The 5467-nt window shown below is 52.1% G+C and overlaps 2 pseudogenes; one reads left to right on the forward strand and one right to left on the reverse strand.

The window, feature by feature from the left end:
• Positions 1 to 5467, reverse strand: part of LOC102991361 (centrosomal protein of 78 kDa-like) — a 223386-nt pseudogene that overhangs the window by 148499 nt on the left and 69420 nt on the right.
• Positions 1 to 5467, forward strand: part of LOC102984453 (dipeptidase 2-like) — a 40008-nt pseudogene that overhangs the window by 9442 nt on the left and 25099 nt on the right.

Raw genomic sequence — 5467 nt, forward strand, 5'->3', positions numbered from 1 at the left:
AGCCTTCCCCTTCGGGCTACAGGATGCTTCCATTCAGACCCTTTCCTGATTGGCCTCTTAGCAAAAGACAAGTGCATTTTTGTTGGCAAATAGTAAATGGAACAGTTTGAGAAAGAGGGCCACTCTTGAACCGCACCTTCAAACACAGGCATTTCTGTGCTGTCATGTAGACATCTATATCGGTCCCCTCAGACACATCCCATAATGAGCTGCTGAGTACTAGGGGAGCACGTGGTGCCATATTGATAGGAGGACCAGAAGAACCAAGGGGGGGCGGTGATGAAGTGCTACTGAGACTGGAGGGCTGAGGAGATGGTGTCCAAGGAGGCTGGGTTGATGTGAGCCTAGACTTGGTACCCAGAACACGGTTGTGAGTCTCCTGATCACTGTGCCTCAGTATGTGGCACAGAGGGCTAGAATTTAGTGTAGTTGAAACAGGAAGTATAAATGGGACCCAAGAGGGGTTGCCAAGGTGAGAGGGGTTCTTAACCAATTTATATTAGATTATCTTTTTCCAAAACTTGAAAGATAGTTGCATTAAAGCCTCAGAAGTGGCAGACTGCAAGAAATGTTTTCTCTGTTGTGGAAGGGAGAGATGGAGAGGATCATGAGTGCAATGACTTTAGGTTTCTACTGTTTTTCCTGGAAACGGTGAAGAGACTTCCTCATCTGCTGCAGCCGTAGCCTCTAGGAATTGCTTTTGCAGCCAGTGTCTCTTCTCTAGGGACTCATAGAGGTGATGGGCCAAGGCTGTGTTTTGGATGTCAAGTAGATTAAATGTCTTCAGCCAGAAAGTGGGAGACACTAGAGAGAGGGAAATTCTGGCAGGAGACTGTGTACAGCGGGAGTGACTGATCACTTCTGATTTTCTTTGCAGCAGCAGCGGCTCCCGTTTCTCCTCGTACAGCTGGTCACTACCACGTCCTCAAACGAGGGTGTTGAGAAACGCAGGTGGGCTGGCATGGGGAGACATACTGCCAGGTTGGTGGCTACTGGGCCTACAGGGATGCTCCTTTGGCCATGACAGCAAAGGTGGAAGCAGAGAAGCCAGTTCCCAGACGTGCTCCCAAGAGAAAGCCTACTCCGGAAGAGTCGGACAAAGATCTCGGTTGCTCCCGACCCAAAATCCGGCGATTGTAGCATGGTGCCAGGAGGCAGGCTCCACAGAATTTTGCTGGCTGATCCATTCTGAAGAGAGGGCCATGGAAAAGCTCACAAGATTACCACCCCCATTTCCTGCTCCCTGAAGCAAGAAAAGGATGGAGAGTCAAGCAGCACACACTTTGCCCCAAAGTTCACATGCTCCTTTATTCTCAGCCCCTTGTGTCCCCAGTGGGGTCCCCTACTGCTCAATAAAATGTGTTTCTGTAACAGATTTCCAGGGTCGCCACTGCTCATACTTAGGTACTACCCCTTTGCTGGGCACTCCTGCCACCAGGGTAAGGTTCCAAAGGTGGAACAGCTATGGGGGTGCCAGGAATCAGAGCAAACACTTGAGAGGCTGGGGATGCAGGAGTTTGGGCACAGTCCCTAAAGCATCTCAGTGGTTGAGCTTCTGTGAGAAGGCACATCCCCTGTGTGTGTGTGTGTGTGTGGCAGGGGGAAGGGGATCCCTAGAGGAGGCAGCTAAGTGGAGGGCCTGAGGCTGGAAGTGGGGAATGGCGTGTGGCCTCTGAGCAAGCACAGGCACTTAGACCTTGAGGTTTCTGGGAAAGATAGAGACACAAGGGCCACGAGATAAGGCAAGTGTAGCAGCAGAACCCAGGTGCCAGGTGTTTCCTCAGAACCTATACTTCTCCACGAGGCCGGAACTTCCACGCTGAGATAGGAGGGATCCTGGCCAGAAGGACAGCCAGCAGCTCTGGGAGGAAGGTTGCTGCAGTGGGGGCTCTACTGCCGTGGCAATGACTTCATTTCCTTCCACTCAAATAGCGTCCTGAATGGGTTCCTGCTTTGTTGAGTAAAAGGGTGGCTGACTCTCTCCAGAGGTTGTTCAGTTCACATCCCAAAAGTCCCTCTATTCAGGCCCTGGGGAGGTGTAGCAGCTCCTGAGGGTGCTCTTAACTGAGGCTGGCTGACAGAAGTGGGGGACGTTCCTGATAGTTCCCAGGTGCTGGTTGCAGTCCCCAGAGAATGATCATGCAGGTTGGGGAGTCAAGTAGGCGGAGAGAGAAGATCGGGGGCAGAGGGCCCCTTCCTGAATCCAGAACTCACAAGATTACCCTCCCATTTCCAGAAACTATCTCTTCTCCCATACCAGGCCCAATGGCCCAGTACCGGGAAACCGGGAGCCCAGAGCACTTGTGGCCACAGAGACACTCACATGCAGCCCTCGGGTTGGGCGGGGCCGGCTGCAGGCAGATGGAGACTAGGTGTGCTCCCAAGAGGCCTTGGGATGAAGGTAGCCCTCTGAAAGAAGCACCCCAGCTTGGACAGGAAGGTTAGAGGCGGGGGAGAGCAATCCTGGGCGCCCCCTCGGAGCAGTGGGAGTGGGAAGAGGGCTGGGGGTGGAGGGCACCTGTGAGGGGAAGCGACTGGGCTCTCAGCAGAGGCCAGCTTAGCCCGCGGGAGCTGCCTCTGAGCAGGGGCCCGGAGGGCAGTGCCGCCCTGTGGCTGCCGGGCTTCGCGGATCGCGGATCTCCACACAGGGGTGGCAGGGTCCTGTGACTCTCTATCCCCTCCCTCACCACGCCACCCTCGCGAGGCCACGGCACTGTGTGGCCTGTGTGGACAGGCAGAACCCCATCGCCTGCCCCTCTCAGACCGGCCTCTGCCCGCCTGCCTGGCCCTGTGCAGCTTGCAGCCCGGGGGCCTCGAAGGTCCCCTCACACTCATCCAGCAGTCTCTGCTGTGTCTGCTGCTCCTGCTGGGTCTGCTGCTGCGGCCGGTAACCTGCGTGTGCACCATGCCGCGCACCTCCAGCACCCCAATTCCGCAGGAACACACGTGGGCCCTGATGCGGGACTTCCCGCTTGGGGACGGGTGGCTGCAGTGTGTGCGGGTTGCTGGGGGCTGGTGGGGGCCTAACCTGGCCCTGGGCAGGGGAGGAGGGCCGGAGCATACAGAGCTAGTGGGGAGGCTCCCTCACACCACCCCTGGATGTCCTCTCCATTATCTAGGAATGCCCTTCCCCTTCTCTGTCATCCCCTCCCTCGTGGGAACCCCTCAGCCCAGGCCTCAGCTGCTCCTGGTATAGTCTGTGTGACAGTGTGAGGTGGGGGACCTCCAGGCTGCCCCAGGCCAGGCAATGTGTCCTGCTTGATCCCAAGACCTAAGGAGCCGACCCATTTGCCTTGACCTCCCTCCAGCCACAACGACATGTCCCTGGTCCTGAAGCAGTTTCACCACAATGGGCTCCAGGATGTTAATCTTCGCAATTTCAGCCATGGCCACACCAGCTTAGACAGGCTGAAAGACGGTCTTGTGGGTGCCCAGGTTCCAAAGGGACACACAATGTGCCACCATGGCTGCTGGGGAATGTGGGGTAGTTTTGGGGCCTCAGAGACCACAGGTTAGTCACATTGGAACTAAGTTACCATAGTGACCTAGAAAGTGCCATGCCATGGATGCTGGGGGCTACAGGGGTCACAGTGAGCCAACCTGACGGGCATCCAAGTACCACAGAAAAAGCAACGCTTTATATTTGACTTCTGGGCACAGTGAGTGCTGTGCCATCTGAGGAGGCTATGAGAAGCGCACGGAGTTCCATAGCCCAAACCAAGCCCTGGCCTTCCCTCAGTTCTGGTCAGCCTACGTCCCACACCAGACCCACGAACGGGATGCCGTGCACCTCACCCTGGAGCAAATTGACCTCATCCGTGGGTTTGCTGGGATATAATTTTCAGGGTCTCCTAGTAGATCGAGTGCGAATAGGGTTAGTATAAGTAGGGATAGGATCAATAGTAAGGCGCCTAAGATGTCTTTAATTGTGTAGTAGGGGTGAAATGGGATTTTGTCTATGTCGGAGGGGATTCCTGTGGGGTTGTTGGATCCTGTTTCGTGGAGGAATAGGAGGTGGACTATTGCTAGTGCTAGGACGATAAAGGGGAGGATGAAGTGGAAAGCGAAGAAGCGTGTTAGTGTTGCTTTATCTACGGAAAAGCCACCTCAAATTCATTCTACTAGGGTGGTGCCGATGTAGGAATTGCTGATAGAAGGTTTGTGATGATGGTTGCAGCTCAGAATGATATTTGTCCTCAGGGTAGTATGTAGCCTACGAATGCGGTGGCTATTACTGTAATTAGAAGTATTACTCTGATGTTTCATGTTTCTTGGAAGGCATAGGAGCCGTAGTATAGGCCACGTCCTATATGGGCGTAAAGGCAAATGAAGAATATGGAGGCTCCATTTGCATGTAGGTATCGGATAATCCAGCCGTAATTGACGTCTCGGCAGATGTGTGCGACTGATGAGAAGGCAGTTGTTGTATCTGGTGTGTAGTGTATTGCTAGGAATAGGCCTGTTAGGATTTGTGTGACCAGGCAGAGTCCAAGTAGAGAACCAAAGTTTCATCATGAGGAGATGTTTGATGGGGTGGGGAGGTCAATGAATGTATTGTTGATGATTTTTATTAATGGGTGTGTCTTTCGAATGTTGGTCATTAGTGTTCTTGTAGTTGAATAACAACGATGATTTTTCATGTCATTGGTCATGGTTTGAGTCCATGTGAGAATGATGATAATGTATTTTGTTTTTGTCTTGAGTATATTTGTAATTAGTTTTGTAGGGGTTTCCTCAAAGCCTTCACCTATTTATGGGGGCTTGGGGTTAATTGTGGGTGGTGGTGTGGAGTGTGGGATTGTTTTAAGTTTTGGTGGTTCGTTTTTGGGCTTAAAGGTGTTTTTAATTTATTTAGGGGGGATGTTGGTTGTATTTGGTTATACTACGGCTATGGCTACCGAGCAGTACCCTGAGGTTTGGGTTTCTAATAAGGTTGTGTTAGGAGGATTTCTTTTGGGGTTAGTGGTGGAGTTTTTGGTAGTGGCTTATGTGTTAAAGGGTGGAGAGGTAGAGGTCGTGTTCGAGTTTAGTGGGTTGGGGGATTGGGTGGTCTATGATACAGGGGATTTTGGATTTTTTGGTGAAGAGGCTGTAGGGGTTGCTGCACTGTATAGTTATGGTGTCTGGTTAGTGGTTGTTACGGGTTGGTCGCTGTTTATTGGTGTTGTGGTTATTATGGAAATTACTCGGGGTAATTAAATAGGAGTGTGGAGAGGATAATAGTGAGGAAGGATAAAAAGTATAGCTTGATAAGGCCTTGTTGGTTTGAGGTCAGTGTGGAGGCCTTCAGTTGGATGAGGGCTGTGGTTTTTGGTAAGATGGTTTCTAGTCATGTTATGTCTAGTAAAGAGGTGGCTAGTTTTTGGCTTATTGTCAGGTTTAGGTTGGGGGGTAGGCGATGCATAATTGTGGGGAAGTATCCTAGTAGGATGGAAAATTTGGTGGGGTTTGAGGGGAGGTTGTATTT

This window comes from Physeter macrocephalus, chromosome 12 (genome assembly GCF_002837175.3).
Source record: "Physeter macrocephalus isolate SW-GA chromosome 12, ASM283717v5, whole genome shotgun sequence".
NCBI classification, from domain to species: domain Eukaryota; kingdom Metazoa; phylum Chordata; class Mammalia; order Artiodactyla; family Physeteridae; genus Physeter; species Physeter macrocephalus.